Source organism: Pelodiscus sinensis, chromosome 32 (genome assembly GCF_049634645.1).
Source record: "Pelodiscus sinensis isolate JC-2024 chromosome 32, ASM4963464v1, whole genome shotgun sequence".
Classification (NCBI taxonomy): domain Eukaryota; kingdom Metazoa; phylum Chordata; order Testudines; family Trionychidae; genus Pelodiscus; species Pelodiscus sinensis.
Genome location: NC_134742.1, coordinates 492,584 through 514,739, shown reverse-complemented (window position 1 = coordinate 514,739; position 22,156 = coordinate 492,584).

Genomic DNA, 22,156 nt, shown 5'->3' with positions numbered 1-22,156 from the left:
ACAGCTACACACGGCACGGGATAGATAGTTCGGACTAACAAGCCATTCCGAACTATCTGTACGCCTTGTGGAATGAGGTGTACAGATAGTTCGGAATGGCTTGTTAGTCCGAACTATCTATCCCGTGCCGTGTGTAGCTGTGCGGCACGGGGTTCGCACTAGCCGGCTTTTGAAAATGGCGGCGCCGGCTTTATGCTAATGAAGCCCGGGAAATTCAAATCCCGGGCTTCATTAGCAAGTTCGGTATGCATACATTACCCCGCTAGTTCAAACTAGGGGGGTAGTGTAGACATACCCTATAAGCAGGGGTTGGGTGGAGAGGGTGCATTCAGAAAAGTTCTTCATGAGTTCCCATAAAGAAGGACTAGAGGACACCAAAAGAAAGGAATGGGTAGCAGGCTTCAAACTAGTAAGAGAAAGTTGTTCTTCTTCAGAAAGCAAATAGTTAACCTGTGGAACTCCTTGCTGCAGGAGGCTGTGAAGGCTACAACTAGAACAGAGTTTAAAGGGAAGTGAGATCAAGTCATGGAGGTTGGGTCCATGGAGTAGTCTTAGCCAGGGGGTAGGCGTGCTGTCCCTGCCCAAAGTTTGTGGAAGGCTGGAGAGGGATGGCACGAGACAAATGGCTTGGTCACTGTCTTCGGTCCATCCCCTCCAGGGTCCCTAGGGTTGGCCGCTGTCGGCAGACAGGCTACTGGGCTAGATGGACCTTTGGTCTGACCCAGGACGGCCATTGTAAGCTCAGGGCTCAGGGTCGGGGGTCTCAGTGGACCCCCTTGATTTTCATGCACACCTGCTCCTGGGTGGCCAGGCTGGCAGCTCTCCTGCCCTAGACAGCCACTTTCCTGTGCCTAGTGCGGAGATCGTGGACGAGGTCCACGATGTCCGCACTAGCCCAGGAAGGTGCCCGCCTCTTGCGGTCCAGGGCAAGCTCCCGGGAGCCGCCAGCCTGGTCCCGGGAAGAGGGGGAGGGCTGGGGGACATCGGGTGGGTGGCTCTGTGCTGTGCCAGGTGCAGGGTCTGCTGGCTGGGTGCTGGCAGGCTTGCACCTGGCACGGGCACCGTAGCCAGCCCGTGCCCCTTTAAGGGGGCCTGGTGTTGGTCAGAGTTGCCACCAGGGAAAGCTGGGGAGGGCTAGCCTCCCACTAGTTCGAATTAAGGGGCTACACACCCCTTAATTCGAACTAGTAAGTTCGAACTAGGCTTAATCCTCGTAAAATGAGGTTTTCCTAGTTCAAACTAAGCGCTCCGCTAGTTCGATTCAAATTCGAACTAGCGGAGCGCTAGTGTAGCGGCTATGAATGTTAGTTCGAACTAACGTCCGTTAGTTCGAACTAACATTGTAGTGTACACATACCCCTAGAAAAGTTAGATGCCTGCAAGTCACCAGGGCCTGATGAAATGCATCCTAGAATACTCAAGGAGCTGATAGAGGAGGTATCTGAGCCTCTAGCTATCATCTTTGGAAAATCATGGGAGACAGGAGAGATTCCAGAGGACTGGAAAAGGGCAAGTCTAGTGCCCATCTATAAAAAGCAAAACAAGAACAACCCAGAAAACTACAGACCAGTCAGTTTAACTTTTGTACCAGGGAATATAACAGAGCAAATAATTAAGGAATTCATTTGCAAACCTCTGGAAGTTAATGAGGTGATAGGGAACAGGCAGCATGGATTTGTAAAAAAAATCATGTCAAACCAATCTCACAGGTTTCTTTGATAGGATAACGAGTCTTGTGGATAAGGGAGAAGTGGTGGATGTGCTATACCTAGACTTTAGTAAGGCATTTGATATGGTCTCGCATGATATTCTTATCAATAAACTAGGCAAATACAACTTGGATGGGGCTACTATAAGATGGTTCACAATCCTGCTGGAAAGGCAGAACAAGTGGGGTTCCGCAGGGGTCTGTTTTGAGACCAGCTCTGTTCAATATCTTCATCAACGATTTAGATATTGGCATAGAGAGGACGCTTATTAAGTTTGCAGATGATCCCAAACTGGGAGGGGTTGCGAGTGCTTTGGAGTCGGGGTCAGAATTCAAACTGAGCTGGACACACTGGAGAATTGGTCTGAGGCCAATAGGATGAAGCTGAATGAGGACAATTGCAAAGTGCTCCACTTAGGAAGGAACAATCCGTGTCACACACACAGAATGGGAAGCGACTGTCTAGGAAGGAGTATGGCAGAAAGGGATCTAGGGGTCAGAGTGGACCACAAGCTGAATATGAGTCAAAAGTGTGATGCTGTTGCAAAAAAAGCAAATGTGATTTTGGGCTGCATGGACAGACATGTTGTGAGCAAGACACGAGAAGTCATTCTTCCGCTCTACTCTGCACTGGTTAGGCCTCAGTTGGAGTCTTGTGTCCAGTTCTGGGCTCCGCATTTCAAGAAGGATGTGAAGAAATTGGAGAGGGTCCAGAGAAGAGCAACGAAAATGATGAAAGGTCTAGAGAACAGGAGCTAGGAGGGAAGGCTGAAAGAATTGTGTTTGTTTAGTTTAGAAAAGAGAAGATTGAGGGTATGTCTACACTACCCCCCTAGTTCGAACTAGGAGGGTAATGTAGTCATCCGGAGTTGCAAATGAAGCCCGGCCGGCACCATTTTTAAATGCCGGCTAGTTCGGACCCTGTGCCACGCAGCTACACTAGCTAGTCCCTGCCGCGTGTAGCAGGGGACTGGACTCGATCACCCCATAGCTGAGTCTACAACAAGAATCTGCCCCCCCACCCCTCCCCGCACGCGCAGAACGGTCAGGAACTCGGCTGTAGGCTGCGGGGGGGAGGTTGCTGTGCAGCTTTTCTGGGCTCACGGCGAGGCCCGTCGGTGTGAACAGGCAGCACCAGAGAACGGCTCGTGTCCGTTACACTCCCGTCTGCACAGCCAGAGAGCTGAGCCCAGCCCAGCCCGGGAAACTCTCCAGGGTCACGGCCCTGCCAGTCGGGCTACGGGCGTCCTGGTGCCAAGGTCGCTCTGCTGCCTGGCTCTGTATCCGGTGCCCTGTGGGATCTGGCCGTTGGGGCGGGTCCCTTTGCGGCCGGGGCTGGATTATTGGCTCGGTGCAAAGTCTGAAGGGAATCAGCGTTCGGTGCCGGTTTATTGCTGCTGCTCTGTACACTGGTGAGCAATAAAACGTCCAAACTCCAGGCTCTGCTTTGTCGTGGGGCTGGGCTGTAGCTCCGCCCCGTTGCCCCCCCGGCAGACATTGCTGGAGCTCCATGGGGCTCACCGAACCCCACCCCACAGGGAGAGTCACCAGAGGGCTGCTGGGTTCAATGGGGCGATCGGGCGCAGGGACTGAGCCATGGCCCAGTGAACTGAGAGCAGCAAACTCCAGTGTGAACAGAAACAGACGTGGTGCCACCCCTGCCAGGGACCCAGCCGGCGGGGGGGGGGGGGGATGTGGCACAGAGGGGGCCATGGGGCTCACAGGACAGACACTGGGGGGGAAGGGCAGGGGCACAGAGGGAGCTGTGGGGCTCATAGGACAGACACTGGGGGGAAGGGCAGGGGCACAGAGGGGGCCGTGGGGCTCACAGGACAGACACTGGGGGGAAGGGCAGGGGCACAGAGGGAACCGTGGGGCTCATAAGACAGACACTGGGGGGAAGGGCAGGGGCACAGACGGAGCCGTGGGGCTCACAGGACAGACACTGGGGGGGAAGGGCAGGGGCACAGAGGGGGCCGTGGGGCTCACAGGACAGACACTGGAGGGAAGGGCAGAGGCACAGAGGGGGCCGTGGGGCTCACAGGACAGACACTGGGGGGAAGGGCAGGGGCACAGAGGGAACCGTGGGGCTCATAAGACAGACACTGGGGGGGGAAGGGCAGGGGCACAGAGGGAGCCGTGGGGCTCACAGGACAGACACTGGGGGGAAGGGCAGGGGCACAGAGGGGGCCGTGGGGCTCACAGGACAGACACTGGGGGGGGACAGGGGCACAGAGGGGCCGTGGGGCTCACAGGACAGTGGCCGTGGGGCAGGAAGGAGGAGGTTTTGCTCACTGGTGCAGGAGGCGGGGCTGGGTTTGAAGCTGCACCTGTCTCTGCATTTCCCGGTGCGCTGGTTGGGGTTTGCTGATCTCACCCCACTGACAGGCGCCGAGGGGCAAGGTTCAGATGCCTGGATCGGAGCATTTCCTGCTGCCCCACAGCCCGGCCGAGGCACCGAATCCCTCGGGCCACCAGGACGCAGAACCCGGCTGGGCAGCCCCCTCGGCGCCCCCGGCAGAGACCGGTGCAGGTGAGCATCCCGTACGGGTCTGGGGGCGTCTGTGGGGCACTGGCCCTGGGGGTGACGGGGGGGGTTTCGCCTCCCTCTGCCGAGCGGCACAGACCTTCTCCCTGCAGCTGAGGTAGCTGGGGCGGGTGCAGCCCGGCTCTCGCTGCAGGGCCCCGGGACTGGGCCTCTCGGCGGGGCCGCTGGGGCGTTGCAGAGAAATGTTTCTGGGGGGACTCGGCAGCCCCGTCTGAGCTCGGAGCGGTGCCCTGGGCTGGTGTGGACGGGCCCCTTCTGGGGTTTGGCTGCGTCTGCACCGCGCTGCTTTTTAATCAGAAAAAGGTTTGTAAATTGCGCTCTGCAATTTGGGTACCTTGTTCTGATTCTTTTTTCAGAAGATGCTTTTCTGAAATTTGGCCCGTCTACACTGGACCAAATTTCAGAAAAATCTCCTCTTTCGGAAGAGCAGATGCTGTTGCAGGCTGCTTCCAACGCCTGCTCGGAGAGGAGAGGGGGGTTGTGTTCACTACAAAAAGGTCCTTTTTCTAGCACGGATGGGGCCAGCAAGTCCCTGTCCCGGAGCGTGGGGACGTGATGAGACGGGGCGAGCGCAGGGAGAGCGGGGCGGGTGGGTCTGGGACTGGGACCGCCCACAGCAGCCACAGCCACGTCAGACTGATCCGGGTCGTTATCCCTGAGCTCGCCCTAGCCTGACTTCCAGGGGCCACTGTCCCCCCCCGCAATCTCCCCCGCTGCTCCCCAGCAACATTGGGCTGAGAGGGCAGGAGTCTCTGTCCGGTCTCTAGGGTGCAGCTCCCTGGCCCAGGACCAGCACAAACGCAGCGAGGCCCTCTGGCTGGTTCTGCAGGGCGAGGCCCCTTCCTGCCAGGAGAGGGACCCAGTGCAGGGTCCGTGGAGCTGACAGGGAACTTTCCCTCCTCTCCTAGACGGCACCATGGCGGCGGCGGCGGCTGTAGATTCTGTGAAGAGAATTAAAGCTGAAGCCACTTGCTCCATCTGCCTGGAGTTACTCCGGGACCCATTGACGACTGCGTGTGGACACAGCTTCTGCAAGCCGTGCATCACCCGGATCTGCAAGGGACGTGAAGATGCCACCTGCCCTCAGTGCAGACAGCCTCTTCCAGAGGGAAGGTTAAAGCCAAACCAGGAGCTGAGGAGCATTGTGGAGTTATTCAGGTCGCAAGCAGAGGAGAAACCTGCAGCAGGGAACATGTGCAAGACACACCAAGAGCCTTTGAAGCTCTACTGCAACGAGGATCAGGTCCCCATCTGCGTGGTGTGCATGCAGTCCCAGGCTCACCGCGGTCACCCAGTGGTTCCCAAGGAGGAGGCTGTCCAGGAGTACAGGGTAAGCACCGTTATTTGTCTTTGCTGGTTAGACTCCAAGGCAGTGTGTGCACAGAGGGGTACAGCTCGCCCGGGGACAGGCGGACACATGGGTTGGGTGTTGTGTTGGTATCAGCTCTTCATACCCTTGTTCTCCGGCCTAGAGGGAAGTGAAAGTCAGACCCGCTGAAAGTGCCTAGATAAAGATAAGGGAGGAGGGGGGATAGAAGTGACATCATGGTACGCGGGGGGGGGGGGGGGGGGGGTATCTATCACATCCCACCCAACCCAGAAGAACCAATAACAGAAATCCCCAGCACACAGACCTGCCCGTGGTGGGTGAGGGTAACTCCCCAGCTCTGGCCCTGTGGGGGTTTGCTCTGTCCTAGGGACGGGCTGGGGATTTGATTCATCAGAAAGGGGAGGGGCAGTTTGCTCAGGTATTTGCCACGGCAGGAGCTGGGGTGGAATTGGCCCCTGTCCAGACACGGCTCTGGCTCTGGCAGCTCAGCCGTGACCCCGATTCTGGGTCAGGCCCCACAGTCTGGCCCCCAGGTGGCCACAGGAGGGGCTGGCAGCCCCCTCTGGCTTTGCTCCTGCCTGGGCCCAACCCCGATCCTGGTGTAGGCTCTGTGGTCAGGCCCCTCCTGCTGTGGCAGAGAGACCACGGCAGCCCTGGCTTGGCCCCTGTCCAGCCACTTGGCTGCAGCAGCCGGATCTGACCAGGTAAGTTAACCCAGCTCCAACCCCCTCCCCACTTTCTCACATACGCCAGCCCGCTGCCCTGAGCCCCTCATACAGCCCAACCCTGACTCCCACACCCCTGCCCTGAGCCCTCTGCACTCCACCCCACACTTACATTTCCCAAGGTACGGTTGTGTAGCACACTCCCCCTCCCTCCGGCGGTGGGGGGGGGGGGGGCAGGTTGTGATAGGACAGTACCTGTAGAGAGTTTCCTTTCACCCCTGGGTAAAAGTGACCATGAAATAATAAATGTCCCGAGTCTGCAGAAAAGAGAGGAGCAGAACAGACACTGGCCTGGGACTGACCGAGTCAGGGAACTGGGACGTACGGTCCCGAGGGGAGACGTTCCCAGGCTGGAAGGAGCTCAGGCGCCATGGCAGCATCTCAAGGAGACACCTGCCACCTCTCCTGCTGCACAGGGATGCCAGGCGGGACAGGAAGAGGCCAGTCTGGCCCCCTCAGGAGCTGTTTTGTGACTTTACAATAACTAAGGAGCCCCACAGAGAGCGGGGGCAGGGATGAATTGCTGAGGAACACACACAGCAGGGCTCAAGTAGAAACACAGTCAGGAAGGCTAATGCCAGAGCAAGTGGCACCCGGCAAGGCACCGCAATGGAGAGCAGACGCTGCTCTTAAAATGCACTAGAGGGGAGAGAGCGAGAGGAGCGGGCGGGTCTGATACCTGTGGGGAGGGAGAGCCCGTCGTCGTCTTCTCCTCGATTGTAGAAACGTGTCTCTGTCTGTCTGTCCGTCCATCTGTGAGTCTGTCCAAGACGCCTTCTAACCCAGGCGTGGCGATACAATGGCAGCGGTTCACCAGGGTTCGCCCCTGACTGGCCTCACCCGCTGTATTGACCTGCCCCTCCGCAGGTCTGGCTGATTGCCGACCCCGTCTGCAGCCCCACCCCCAGCAATGAATTACATAAATAAACCCCCAAACTCATTTGAGTTACGGACCCACTAAACCAACCCATGGGGGATGGGGCGGAATCCATCCCTGCAGGGCCAGTCTCCCGGTGAGTGTAGACCAGGTCTCAGACTCATCGGCTTGAAGGCCAAAAGGGACCATCACGATCACCTGGTCACAGGACCTCCACCACCCTCACCTGTTCCAGACCCCTGGCCTCTGGCTGCGCTGCCCAGCCCTTCACACCTGGATTTAAAGACCCCACGTGACAGAGAATCCCCCGTTTAGCCTGGTTCCAGCCAGCACAGGATTCGCACCCTTGCTGCAGTGGGAGTAAAACCCCCACCAAGAACAAACAACCCAGGCTCACAAACTCTCCCATGGGGAGCCTCTCAAACGACCCCCTTCCCCATCTTCACATCCAGGGAACAGCTCGGCTCACCTGGCTCAGGTTCTTCTGAGGCCTGGTCAGGAGGGTCAGTGCCTTGGGCGGTGGAATCCTTCTTTCCAGTTATCACACTATTTAAGGGGCTTTATTGCTCCTTGGATGTAGCCTGACAAAACACAGTGTTAACGTCACTCTGAATGTTGACAGATGCAAGTCCCGCTTGAGAACAGCCAGTAACACTCCAGCATCCCAGTGTATTTATTTTTATGTTGTAACTTTTGTTACCAAAGGGAAAAATGGCAGAGCAGCTGGGGGTAATTAAGTCCTCTTGTGGGAAACTGCACCAGTTTGTGAGTGAGATCTGGAAGCACCTGCCAGAGAATGAACAAGACAAGGAACGTCGGAATCTGGCAGGAGTATGTGAGAAGTTAACAGTTTTGCAGGTGAGCTCCCCTAGGGAAAAGTGAACGGCGAAGGGGAAGGGTTAGGAACCCAGCCAGGAGCAGCCGGCACCGAGTTCTGTTTGCGCCACACAAAGAGGAATCCGTATGATCCATCTGAATGAGAATTTCCCCTTAAAAGAGCAACAAAGGAAATCAGCACAGCCATCCCCCTGCACAGAGCTGTGTGTGCGTGTGTGTGTGCTTGTGTGTGTGTGGGCCACTTGCAGGAGGAGACCCCGGCTGGGAGTTCTCGGGCCGTTCCCATCGGGAGCTCTGGGCCCCCCTCCTGGGCGCTCCCCACCCCACTGAGAACAAGTGGAAGCTGCTGGGGCTGAGCTGGGGGGCCGGCCTGTCCCGTAAGGGCCGATGGCAGCAGGGCCGAGGGTGCAGAGAGCCCCCCCCCACGCACTGCAGGCGGGTGGGAAAGTCACACTCAGCCTGGCTGTGCTCGGTGCTAAGAAGCCAGGCCAGGGCCAGGCACCCACAGTCCAGCCTCCCTCGTGCCGACCTGACCCCGATCCTCGCGGTGAGGGGGGGGGCGCCCGTCAGGGATTTCTGCAGATCAGGCTGGAGCACAAACTGAACCACGTAGGAACCGCACTGAGAACTGACGGGACTCTTGTTTCCCCTCTTCCCACCTAGGAGCGCATGGGGACCCCCAGGAAAAGGTGAGTGGATGGAATTCGCAAAGCGAGTCCGTCTGGGTGGGGCAGGGCCAGACGAGAGATCCCAGTTTCCCCTCGGTCCCTCTGGAATCGGTCTGGGTTTGCCGGCCGGAAGTGAGGTCCAGTGGGAAGGTCTCATCTCCTTTCCCCACTCCCCTCTGCCAGTGCAAGCCCCTTTTCCATCCCCCCTCCCCTGCCGCAGGAGCCCAGCGCTCCTTTTCTCCATCCCCACCCCCCACTACAGCCTGACTCCAACCCCCCCAGGCAGGGACAGGCCACGTCACAAGACAGGCTGGGCCGGGCCTGAGCCATTCTGGGCTCAGTTTCCCCCGGCTGCTGGGAAGGGGAGGGGAGGCAGCCCCAGCCCGCCCCATGGGCCCTGGGAAGGACCAGGCTGGGGGCAGGCGGAGCTTGTTCCTGTGGGACGCAGAGAGACGTGATGATGTCGTTCTGTGTCCCACAGGAATAAGGATTTTATATATAGACAGAGGGAGATTTGTTTTTCCCTTCTCCTTCTACTCCTTTACAGTATCTCAGAGTTCTTCCTTCCCTTCCTCCTGCCTCTCTCCAGTACGTTGCGCTAAAGTATAAAGAGCAGAGTTAATGTGACGAGTAATTATTGTTGTTCAGGTCTGAAGATCCAGTGTCTCAGCCAAAGGAATCGCCATCAGAAAACAACTTCTCTGAAAGTGACGATTCCAAGGAGACAGAGCTAGAGGGACACTCAGGTAACAAGCCGGTTCTGGTGTGTGTAGGTGGGTTTTGGGGTCGGTGCCCTCACAGCCTGTCCCCACGTCCCTGTTCTCGGATAGAACAGACCCCGGTGAGCAACCCAGGCCTAGCGCCCGTGTCCGTGAGGTGCCATTTCCACACGTCTGGGGTCACACGACCACGGCCCCAGCTACCGCGCCGTGTTTGGCTCCTTCCCCTCCCCTCTCCGGCGCTCTCACCCCAGGGTGCACAAGGGTCCCCGCCTTGGAGCGGCCAGTCTGAGCTACCACAGACCTGACTCTCCGCGGTCTGGAGGAATAGCCCCCGTTAAACTCAGGGGGCCGTGAGCTCTGAGCCCCTCGTGAGAGGAGGGGAGGGGCCGCATCCCCCAAACCCAGCCCTTTCGGAGGGACCTTTCCAACCAGTCTCTGGCACGTTTCACTCCCTGCCCATGGGGGTACCAGAGCGCTGCAGGAGACCCCCGCCAGGGCCAGGCTGGCTCACAGGGGGAGGGGTCTGTGGGGTGAGGGGTGTAGCTGAGGGGCAGGTGATGGGCTCTAGTCGGAGACGCTCCTGCTGCCTGTCAGCCGGGGAGGGGGCCGGGCAGCAGGGACAGGAGCGACTCGCAGCCGGGAGCAGGTGCCAATAACCCACCGTCCATTCACTGGCAGGGAGGGAACCCGGCAGCGAGCCAGCGGCTGAGAAGCAGGAGGAGACGAGGAGTCATGTCAGTCCTGTCGGCGAAGAGACTCCTACCCCCAAACCTGAACTCCTCCAAGGATCCTTGGACGACATAATTAACAGTATCGGTGGCACAAGAGGGGATGGTGAACCCAAGGTACAAGATACCAATGTAGTGTAATTGTCCCTGGTACAGCGGGTGAGTCCGTGAGCTCCAGAAGCCAACCAGCCTTGCCTGGCTCGTGTGCTTGGTTCATTGGGCAGGGCCCTCTTCATCTGTTGGCTGATTAGGCCTCACCTGCACTGATCTGGCTTCAGCTGGAGTCTTGTGTCCAGTTCTGGGCCCCACATTTCAGGGAAGTTGTGGAGAAATTGGAGAGGGTCCAGAGAAGAGCAACAAGAATGACGAAAGGTCTAGAGAACAGGAGCTAGGAGGGGAGGCTGAAGGAATTGGGTTTGTTTAGTTTAGAAAAGAGAAGACTGAGGGGGGACACGAGAGCCGTTTTCAGGTATCTAAAAGAGTGTCACAAGGAGGAGGGAGAAAACTTGTTCATCTTGGCCTCTGGGGATAGAACAAGAAGCAATGGGCTTAAACTGCAGCAAGGGAGGTTTAGGTTGGACGTGAGGAAAAACTTCCTGCCTGTCTGGGGGGGTGGGGGGTCAAACACGGGGATAAATCGCCCAGGGGGGTTGCAGAGTCTCCATCCCTGGAGATATTGAAGAGCAGGTTGGACACACACCTGTCAGAGATGGTGTGGATGGTTCTTAGTGACAGTTAATTTGAACTAAGGAGTTAGTTCAAATTTCTGTTGCACTGCTGCGTGTAGCCGTGTGGCAGTTACTTCGGGCTAGTGGAATTTCAAAATGGTGACCGGATGGGAACATACAAATAAAGCCTGGGATATTTAAATCCCGGGCTTCATTTGCAACTCCGGTCGCCTGCTTTGCCTACCTAGCTCGAATTAACGAGCTAGTGTAGACACACCCTGACTGACCTGGGGGAAGGGAGCGTGCAAAGCCTCCTCCGCTCTCCCCCGTCCTGCAAGCTGTGCCCAGCGCTTTGAAGCGGGGGCGGGGCAGAGAGGATTTGGCCCGTGGAGGCCCTTTTGCCCACCCCAGATCTAGACAGTGCGGGGTCCTGTGGTAAGGGCAGGGGACTGGACTCAATGGCCTCTTGAGGTGTTACCCACACAAATGTCTGTCTCCCTTCCACACTGTGGGGACACCCACCCTCACCCAATTCCTAGGGCTCAGGGTGTATCTTCCTGCGGGTTAGCAGGATCGTTAGCCACTGAAAGAGCCTCTCACAGTAATATCCTGATCCTCTGTTTCCTGAGAATTCCCAGACAAGCAGAATACACTTGCTAAGCGCACAGTGTCATGCTCACCAATCCTGGGACAGGCAGACTTCTCCTGTTGGTCAGGAAATGTCAGTCTCTCTGGTCATAGATTGTGTCTTGGAAGCGAGTTCTTCTTTTCCAGGTCTTCCCCCTCCTCTTGGTGTTCCTGGTCTTCTTCCAGCCTTTTCTTCCTTCTGTCTGCTTCTCATCTTCTTCCTGGTCTCCTTTTTGACCCCAGTTTATGTAATGAAACCTGCGTCTTCCTAAGCTAGACTTTAACCAATTATTTTAGTATAATTTTACTAACCAATCATAACAAATTGACCTAACCAACCCTACCCCACCACCTTAATGGATTTACACCTAGCAAAATGAATTATCCAGCAGACAGGAACAGTTACAAACCAGAATAGTGATAGAAATGTAGCCGTGTTAGTCTGGGGTAGCTGAAGCAAAATGCAGGACAATGTAGCACTTTAAAGACTAACAAGATGGTTTATTAGATGATGAGCTTTCTGGGCCAGACCCACTTCCTCAGATCAAATAGTGGAAGAAAGTAGTCACAACCATATATACCAAAGGATACAATTAAAAAAATGAACAAATATGAAAAGGACAAATCACATTGCAGAACAGAAGGGGGATGCAGGGGGGGGGGAGGAAGGAAGGTAAGTGTCTGTGAATTGATGATATTAGAGGTAGGGAGAGTGGGACGTTTGTGAGTTAATGGTATTACAGGTGATAATTGGGGAAACTATCTTGGTAATGGGTGAGATAGTTCAAATGTTTGTTAAGTCCTTGTTGGCAAGTGTCGAATTTTAACATGAATGACAGTTCAGAGGATTCCCTTTCAAGTGCAGATGTAAAAGGTCTTTGTAGCAGAATGCAGGTGGTTAAGTCATTGAGAGAGTGTCCTTTCTGGTTAAAGTGGCAAGAAACTGTTTTTTCTTTGTGATCTTGTCTGATATCTGTTTTGTGGGCATTAATCCTTTGGCGAAGTGTCTGAGATGTTTGTCCAATGTACATAGCAGACGGACACTTTCAGCACATGATAGCATAGATTATATTTCTGGATGTGCAGGAATATGTGTTCTTGATCTTATAACTCACTTGGTTAGGTCCAATAATGGTATCAGCAGAATGAATATGTGGACAAAGCTGGCAACGGGGTTTGTTGCAAGGGAAGGTACCAGGGTTGGTATTAGTGTGGTATGTCCTGTGGTGGTTGGTAAGAATCATCTTGAGGTTAGGTGGTTGTCTATAGGAGACTATGGGTCTGTCTCCCAGAGCCTCTTGGAGTATGGTATCCTGTTCCAGTATAGGCTGTAGTTTATTGATAATGTGTTGGACAGGTTTAAGTTGGGGGTTGTAGGTGATGACAAGTGGTGTTCTATTGTTGGTTTTCTTGGGTCTGTCTTGAAGTAGATGGTTTCTAGGTATTCGTCTGGCTCTTTCAATTTGCTTTTTTATTTCTCTGGGTGGGTAGTTGAGATTTATAAATGCTTGGTAGAGATCCTGAAGCTTCTGGTCTCTGTCAGTGGGATTAGAGCAGATGCGGTTGTATCGAAGGGCTTGGCTATAGACGATGGATCGTGTGGTGTGTTCTGGATGGGAGCTGGTTGCATGTAGGTAACTGTATGAGTCGGTGGGTTTTCTGTAGAGAGTGGTGTCTAATTTTCCATTGTTGATTTGTACGGTGGTGTCCAGGAAGTGGATCTCTCGTGTAGAATGGTCCAGGCTGAGGTTGATGGTGGGGTGTAGGTTGTTGAAATCTCTGTGGAATATCTCCAGTGTTTCTTGGCCATGCGTCCAGATCATAAAGATGTCATCGATGTACCGTAGGTAGAGGAGGGGCGAAAGGGGACGGGAGTTGAGAAAACGTTGTTCTAGGTCAGCCATAAAGATGTTAGCATACTGTGGGGCCATGCGTGTACCCATGGCTGTACCGCTGATCTGGAGGTATAAGTTGTTCTCAAACTGGAAATAATTGTGGGTGAGAACAAAGTTACATAGGTCTGCTATCAGGTTGGCAGTAGTGTCCTCTGGGATAGTGTTTCTAATTGCTTGTAATCCGTCTTCACGTGGGATGTTGGTGTATAGAGCTTCTACATCCATGGTGGCAAGGATGGTATTATTGGGGAGGTTATCGATGTTTTGTAGTTTCCTTAGGAAGTCAGTAGTGTCTTGGAGATAGCTGGGGGTATTGGTTACGAAGGGTTTGAGAAGAGTGTCTACATAGCTGGATAGACCAGTAGTGAGCGTGCCAATACCAGAGATGATGGGACATCTGGGGTGCCCAGGTTTATGGATCTTGGGAAGTAGATAGAACAATCCTGGTCGGGGGTCAGAAGGTGATTCTGTGAGGATTTGTTCCCGAGTAGCTGTGGGGAGGCTTTTAAGGAGACAGTGTAGTTTCTTTTGGTAGTCCAAGGTGGGATCATAGGGGAGAGGTTTGTAAAATGTGGTGTTCGAGAGTTACAACCCAGACTGAGATCACCCAGTCCAACAATGGGAAAGTGTAGTGAGGATGCTCATAGGGTGAGGATTCCACATCATCCTCTATGGAGAAGCAGTTTCTGGCCAGACAGAAGGGGGTGACTTCAATTTGCTTTACCCATCTTGGGATCTGTTTCTTTATCTGAAGCAAAATGCAGGACAATGTAGCACTTTAAAGACTAACAAGATGGTTTATTAGATGATGAGCTTTCGTGGGCCAGACCCACTTCCTCAGATCAAATAGTGGGAGAAAATAGTCACAACCATATATAGCAAAGGATATAATTAAAAAAATGAACACATATGAAAAGGACAAATCACATTGCAGAACAGGAGGGGGATGCGGGGGGGGGGAGGAAGGAAGGTAAGTGTCTGTGAATTGATGATATTAGAGGTGGGGAGAGTGGGATGTTTATGAGCTAATGGTATTAGAGGTGATAATTGGGGAAGCTATCTTGGTAATGGGTAAGATAGTGTGAGTGTTTGTTCATTCCTTCCCGGAGAGTGTCGAATTTTAACATGAATGACAGTTCAGAGGATTCCCTTTCAAGTGCAGATGTAAAAGGTCTTTGTAGCAGAATGCAGGTGGTTAAGTCATTGTCCTTTCTGGTTAAAATGGCAGGAAACTGTTTTTTCTTTGTGATCTTGTCTGATATCTGTTTTGTGGGCATTAATCCTTTCTTTATCTGGTGACAGTGGGGAGCTATCAGGACAAATCGCCTCCTCTCAGCAGGGGGTGACACTTTGTAATACAATCTGGATGGAATGTGAGGATGTGACTCCAGGCCCTACAGTACAGGCTGCTGCTCGTCAGTCTGGCTGCAGCAGGCGGCTTTAGTTCAGGCCTGGCACAGGCCTTCCAACATGGCTACAGACAAGCCAGATTGTTACATGTTGCCTAGAACATTAGCCTGGGAGCTGACCTTGTCTGTGAATACAGAGGCAAAAAAAGCATTGAGAACTTCAGCTTTCCCTACATTATCTGTCACTAGGTTACCTCCTTCATCCAGTAAGGGCCCCACACCCTCTCTGATCACCTTCTTCATGCTAACATGCCTGTAGAAACCTTTCTTGTTCCCCTTCACATCCTTAGCCAGGCGCAATTCCATTTGCGCTTTCGCCTTCCTGAGAACTCCCCTACATTCTCGAGCAATATATTTATACTCCTCCCTAGTCATCTGTCCAAGCTTCCACTTCTTGTCAGCTTCCTTTTCGTGTTTAATTTCACCAAGGATGTCCCCGCTAAGCCAGCCTAGTCGTCTACCATGTTTGCTTTTCTTACTGCATGTCAGGATGGTTTTTTCCTGTATGTTTCACAGAAGCTCCCCAGGGTCTCTGGCTGGGAATTTCCAACCGACGCACGTTGGGGATTCTCGCTCCCCCCGACACTCCTGCACTTCTGTGAGCAGAACCCCTGGGCCGCGAGCGACACGGAAACCGCCCGGCAGGCCCATCGGTGGCAAGGGGCCATGGCGAGAGAACAGCTGTGTCCGTGCTGGAGGGAAATTCCAGCTCCGCCAGCCCCTTCCCCTCCTCTCTGCTCAGACCTTCTCCCCGTGGGAAGGGGAGGGGCTGTAGCCGGGGGGTGGTGTCTGCAGGGCAGAGGGTGACGCAGTCCCCAGCGCGTCAGGTGGAACGTTCTGATGGAATCTCATCTCGGTGCCTCTTCTCTCCCTGTTTCCCGGCAGGTGGTTGTGAAGAGCCTCTGGAGGAGGTAGGTTTGTGAATCGCTCTGCAGGGCGCCGGGGAAACCTCCCGCCCCTCGGGCATCACAACGGGAAGAGCTGAGGATTAGGCTGGACAGACCCAGACATTAAATCTCTCTGCCCCTCCCCCATCCCCTGCTCTGTTCCCCATCGACATGGGGACATTTCACTTGTTCCTCCAGTCATTTCAGCCCTTGGGGAAGGTGGGAGGGAGGGGACAGTAAACGAGGGACGTGCTATTCATGGCTGGTGCCATTCGGCGTTGCCTCCCCGCTGACTCTCCCATCCCCCTGTGACCCCCGGGCCGGGAGCTCAACGTCCCTCCCTTCCCCCTGGTGCCGGTGGGTGGGTGGTGAGAAGGCACCAAGTGCTGACGGGAAATTCTGTGTCTAGGTTTTTAGAGTGGCTGTTTCCAGACCTGTGGAAGGTCTCTGCGGGGGACCAGGCCGGTGTCTCTCCTGCAGGGCAGGGGGCCGCCCAGACCGAGTCGGGGGGTGACACAGGTGAGCCGGGGCCCTGCTCCGTGGGAAGGTGCCGTGGGCTGGGTTTGGTGCTTGGCTCTGTTACGGGAACGGGGCCTCCCCGGGCGAGTGACGGGGGGGGGGGGGGGGACACACAGAAAGGGGCCCGGCCCGGTGAGAAGGTCTCGCTGCCTTCGCGTCAGTCCCTCCATTCGTTAAGGCCTGGCCGGTGTCTGGTAACCGGGCCCGTCCCTTGCTGGTGGGGCAGGGCCTTCGCCTGTCCCTGCCCCGGAGATACAGGCCCTGGGCCCTCCCCAACTCTTCCCCCCACCGCCGGAGTCAGGGGTTCAGGGTCTGGCTCTCTGAGGAGCCCCTTTGCTTCTTGTCCTGTCCTCAGAGGCCAAGGGGAACAATTTGTCTCCCTCCTCCTCGTGACGCCCTTTTAGATACTTGTAAACAGCTCTGGACGACCAGACTCTCCTTTGCACAATTCGTGTGACCGAGGACACATCATGGACATTGTCAATGGTTTATAGAGCCCCAGACCTGCTGTCAGTGACCATCGCACTGCCCTGGCGGAAATGCAGGTGCTCCAGCGCCGTGTCAGGGGTGAGCTGGGAGCCAGGCCAGGCTGGATGTCAGGGGAGCAGAGTCCAAGGCCGGCCAGAGGGGAAACGCCAGGGGTATGTCTATTTAGAACTAGGGTGGCAGTATAGACATACCCCAGGAGATCAAATCAGTAATGGGAGCCGGCTGAGCCCAGGGGAGCCAGCCCCACGCAGGGAAATCCGGCTGAGCAGACGAGTTCCTGTCCCTCTGCCTGGTTCGAGGAGCCGTGGGACACAGATGGACCCAAGAGCCCCCCCACTGGATCCCAGCCCTGGAGTCCTGTCCCGGCAGCGCTGAGTCTGTGGGTCCGGCACCAGGCGCAGCTCAGACGTGGGTGGGGGCAGGGACTGAGACCAGGCCCGGGTGTGAAATCCAGCTCCCAGGGGCATGTTCCTTTGCCCTTCCCCATAGACAGTCACTGCCCGGCCGCCCCCAGAGCTCAGGGCTTCTCAGCGCCCCCCCCTTCCGCCTTGGGGGGCAGCTCGGGCCGATTGTTGGACGTGCCCCTGGCTCTGGGCGCCCGGCTGAGATAGCAGAGACCGGACATCCAGGGCTGCTGGGGAACGACTCAGTGAACTCAGGAGGGCTGGGAGCGCTGAGCCCCCCTCCAAGTGTGGGGGTGGGGTGTCAGCACCCCACATCATAACTTTGGAAGGTCCTTTCTGGCACATTTCACTCCCTGCCCATGGGGGTATCAGAGCGCTGCAGGAGACTCCCCGCCAGGGCCAGGCTGGCTCGCAGGGGGAGCGGGTCTGTGGGGTGGGGGGTGTAGCTGGGGGGCGGGTGATGGGCTCTAGTCGGATGGGTTCCTGCTGCCTGTGAGACCAGAGCTACCTTCTGGACGGAGGCGGCAGGTCGGCGTCTCTCCTGGCAGGCGTGTGGCCCGGCCCCCTGACTTACAGGGGTGTGCAGGTGAGGAAAGGGGCCCTGCCCCGGGGGGGTGTTCACTGGGTCCCCACATTCCTTAGGGCCTGGCCACTGGGACTCAGGGGCTGCGGAACGGACCCAGCCCCCCCCCCCCCGGTGCCCGCGCTGGTTTTCCATCGGGGGGGGGGATGCTCCACTCACTGGTGTTTGCTCCGGAGTAAAGGCCGTGCCCCCCCCCCCCCCGTCTCTTCCCCGGGGGAAACTCTGGGACTTCAGGCTTCTTCTGTGCTCTTGGGGCCACCTGCCCCTCCCCCGCCAGTCACAAGGACGAGGCGCTCGGGCTCCCCACTGCTCCAGGGGCCTTTACGCGGCCCCGAAACTCAGTGGCTGCGCCTGGGTGTGGGAGGCAGCCGGGGAGAGCCCCTGTCTGTCCGGCCGGCAGCCTGTCCGTCACCTGGCCCCACAGGTGGAAGGGGGGGGTCTCGGGGATCCCCAGGGGCTCAGATCCTGGGGGTGGAGACAGGGGGACCAGACAGCAACCAGAGCGGGGGGGGGGGGGAATAGGCGCCTGTACAAGACAAACCCCGAATCCCAGCACGGTCCCTGCAGCATCCGGCCAGCTGGTCACCCTAGAGGACACGGCGTTAGGAGCCGAGCGGGAGGGACGGGAATCTCTCAGCCTGGCTCCCTGCATCCCACTGTCCTGTGCCAGGGCTGCAGGGCCCCACGCCCAGATCCGGGTTTGTTTTGTGTCACTCACACCCAGGCCGGGAGGGCAGGAAGCGGGTGGGTCCAATTCAGCTTGTCTAAGGGGGGAGGGGGCTGGGAGAATTTGACACATTGACCAGAGATTTCTGTGTTCAAAAGAGCCGCCAGAGGAGGGTGAATTTCTGCACTGAGCAGTGCCTGAGACTCCTGGTCTCCCTCACTGACAGTGACCCAGCACTGGCCCCTGCGCTCACACAGGAGGCCGGGACGTGGGGCTCTCCGCTGGGTGTCGCTGGGCCTAGCTCTGCGAGAACTCACTTGAATTCTAGAGCAGACACTGGGCCCTGGCTGGTCGGCGTCTCTGCTGGTTCCCACGCCCGTGCTGCCCACGTGGGCTCTGGTGGATGCCGGCTGAGGGGGAGGCAGGGCCAGATCTCAGGCCGGGGCATTTCCTGTAGCAGAAATGAGCAAACCTGCCCCATTTTGAATGGTTAAAACCTGGCTCTCTCTCTCTCTCTCTCTCTCTCTCTCCCCCAGTGGAGGTGACTCTGGACCCAGCCACGGCCCATCCCCGGCTCGTCCTGTCTGAGGATCGGAAAAGCGTGAGACGTGGAGACACACGGCAGGATCTGCCCAACACCCCTGAGAGATTTGACACTTGTATTTCTGTGCTCGGGTCAGAGGGGTTCACCTCGGGCAGACATTACTGGGAGGTGGAGGTGGGATCAGGGGCAGGCTGGGCAATCGGAGTCGCCAGAGACTCTGTGCAGAGGAAGGGAAACATCAAACTGAAACCTCACGTGGGGATTTGGGCTCTTATCCCCTCTGAGAAATCTCCGGTCCCCAGGAAGGTCGGCGTTTATCTGGACTATGAAGGGGGAGAGGTGAGATTTTACAATGCAGAGAACAAGGCTCAGATCTCCTCTCTCACGGCCACGTTCACTGGGAGACTCGTCCCTTTCTTCAGCCTCTGGGCTACGGGAGCCCGTCTCTCGTTGTCCCCGTGCCAGAGGTGAACGTTTCACTGCCCCGCAGAGGCGTTTAGAACAGACACACGGACGGCAGCTGCTCATTCATAGACACCAGGGTACGGCTCCGGGTGCAAGTCGACAGCTGGTGTCTGAGCGCTCACGTTGTATTTTCCTTGTCACACAGATGGGTTGAGGGAAGGGAGCTGTGTTACTCTTGTGTTACCATTTGCAAAGATGATTTGTATCTTTATTAAATACTGACTGTAACTCCTGTTTCCTGTCTGTCACTCCCCACTTGAACGGCAGCGCGGCCGAGGCCTGGTCTGCCCTGAAATGCTGGGTCTGGCTTCTGACACAGCTCGCTGAAAGCACTGGTTGGGTGTTTCCTTTCTTGGGCTGTTACGCTGGGCTCACCAGGGGGCTGGTGTAGACACTGCTCCCCGTTTCCCCGTTGTGTGGGAGGACATGCTGCCCTGTCTCTGAAGCAATGCTGCATGGTCACTGGGCATGCTCCGTGCTCAATTTGCAATGGAAGAGGTGCTGGGACTCAAGCAATTTCTGCACATTCATAACTGGGGCGGCAAAAGCTCAGACTATGAGCTGCCAAGCTGATGTAGCCAGAATGTGTGTTGTAGTGTTGGTTGTAAGACACGAGTATGCTGCATAATGATTTGATGTGTACAGATGTGCATCTAAGTTGTTTATGCTTCTGTTTCACCCTGTTTCTCGTGAGTCCCATGAGCAAAGAGTGTCCACCCTGCAAACCAAGTTGTGTTTATTAGTAACTTTGTCGTCCTTTGTGCGCCATGCTCTGTCCATTGTGTGGTGCGAGTGGAGAATGTGTGAGAGGCGTCAGGAGATTCAGATGGTCAAAAAGACTTGAGCTTCCGAGGGGGACCAAGTTAGTCTGTAACTGGAAAAACTTCAAAAACAACAAATAGCCTGGCAGCACCTTAAAGACTCACAAAGCAGGTAGGTGGGAGCATGAGTATTTGTGAGCAAAACCCACTTCTTGGGCTGTGCCCACGAAAGCTCATGACACGTGTCTGCTTTTTCAAAGAACATTTCAAAAGAATGGAGGCGTTCTCTCACCAGCCTTGTGAACCTCGTTCTACAAGGAATAAGGGATGGCTCTGAGGGGCACTTTCTGTCCCAATTTGGCACCATGCAGATGCCATCAATGCACGTGGGCCATTATATCCCTGTCTACTTGGGGCACCTTGAAGTAGCCCCCTCTCTGGCTAGTCCCGGCATTCAGAAAGTCCCTCCCCTCCCCATCGCTCTCCTGGCGGTCTGGGAGAATCGTCCGCCTTGCTCTCATGGGTGTTCTGCAAGACACAATCAACAGCTCTCCCGTGAGGGAGTCACCGCGCACCAGCCTGCTCCGGGGACTTCTCTGTCTTCCCAACATCCCCTCCGCTGCAAATCTGCAGCCAGGCAGGGCCGCGTAAAACAGCCTCTTTCGCCTGTCTGAGTCCAGGAACATGGCTCATAAGGCAAGGTGGGGAGAATGACAGAACAGCAAACCTGGGAGGGACCTCGAGAGTCATCCAGTCCAGTCCCCGGCCCTCCCGGCAAGACCCAGTCCCGTCTAGACCAGCGTGTCTCAAACCCTGTTCTGCGGCACACCGGTGTGCGGTGAGGCAGTCGGAGGTGTGCCGTGGAGAACAGAGTTCCCAATGGGGCAGGTGACCCTTTTTTCCACTCCCTCAGAACTTTCCCCCAGCCTTTTTTTTTCCCCCTCAACAAAAAATCCTTGGTGTTCCACATTAAAAAAAAATTGAAGGAAGACTGGTCTAGACCAAGTCTTGACATGTGTCTGTCCAACCTGCCCTTCAGTATCTCCAGAGACGGCGATTCCACATCCCCCCCAGGCAACTCATCCCCGTGTTCCCCCCCCCCCCGACAGGCAGGACGTTTCTCCTAATGCCAAAGGGGAGCCCCTCTCCCAGAACGACGGGCGCCCGGCCGACAGGGCTCAGTGCTGGGTAATTTCCAAAGAAAAACTTATCGGAAGAAGCGACAATGATCAAAACTGACACTGACGAGAGATCCGCTAACGAGATGGAACTAGGCTGCGATTAGCTGGAACTAGGAATTAATGGCCCATGACCAGAAGTAGAGGGTGTCATGTGACCCCTCTGAGAACGTCTCCCACTGCCCCTCCCCTACACGTGTCGGCCTCTCTGCTTCACCCCACAATCCCCTGGCACCTGCTCCTCCCTGGTGCCCCCCCCACCCCTCACTGCCCCCTTTCTCCCTGGTGCCCCCCCACCCCTCACTGCCCCCTTTCTCCCTGGTGCCTCCCCCACCCCTCACTGCCCCCTTTCTCCCTGGTGCCCCCCCACCCCTCACTGCCCCCTTTCTCCCTGGTGCCTCCCCCACCCCTCACTGCCCCCTTTCTCCCTGGTGCCCCCCCACCCCTCACTGCCCCCTTTCTCCCTGGTGCCTCCCCCACCCCTCACTGCCCCCTTTCTCCCTGGTGCCTCCCCCACCCCTCACTGCCCCCTTTCTCCCTGGTGCCTCCCCCACCCCTCACTGCCCCCTTTCTCCCTGGTGCCTCCCCCACCCCTCACTGCCCCCTTTCTCCCTGGTGCCTCCCCCACCCCTCACTGCCCCCTTTCTCCCTGGTGCCCCCCCACCCCTCACTGCCCCCTTTCTCCCTGGTGCCTCCCCCACCCCTCACTGCCCCCTTTCTCCCTGGTGCCCCCCCACCCCTCACTGCCCCCTTTCTCCCTGGTGCCTCCCCCACCCCTCACTGCCCCCTTTCTCCCTGGTGCCTCCCCCACCCCTCACTGCCCCCTTTCTCCCTGGTGCCTCCCCCACCCCTCACTGCCCCCTTTCTCCCTGGTGCCTCCCCCACCCCTCACTGCCCCCTTTCTCCCTGGTGCCTCC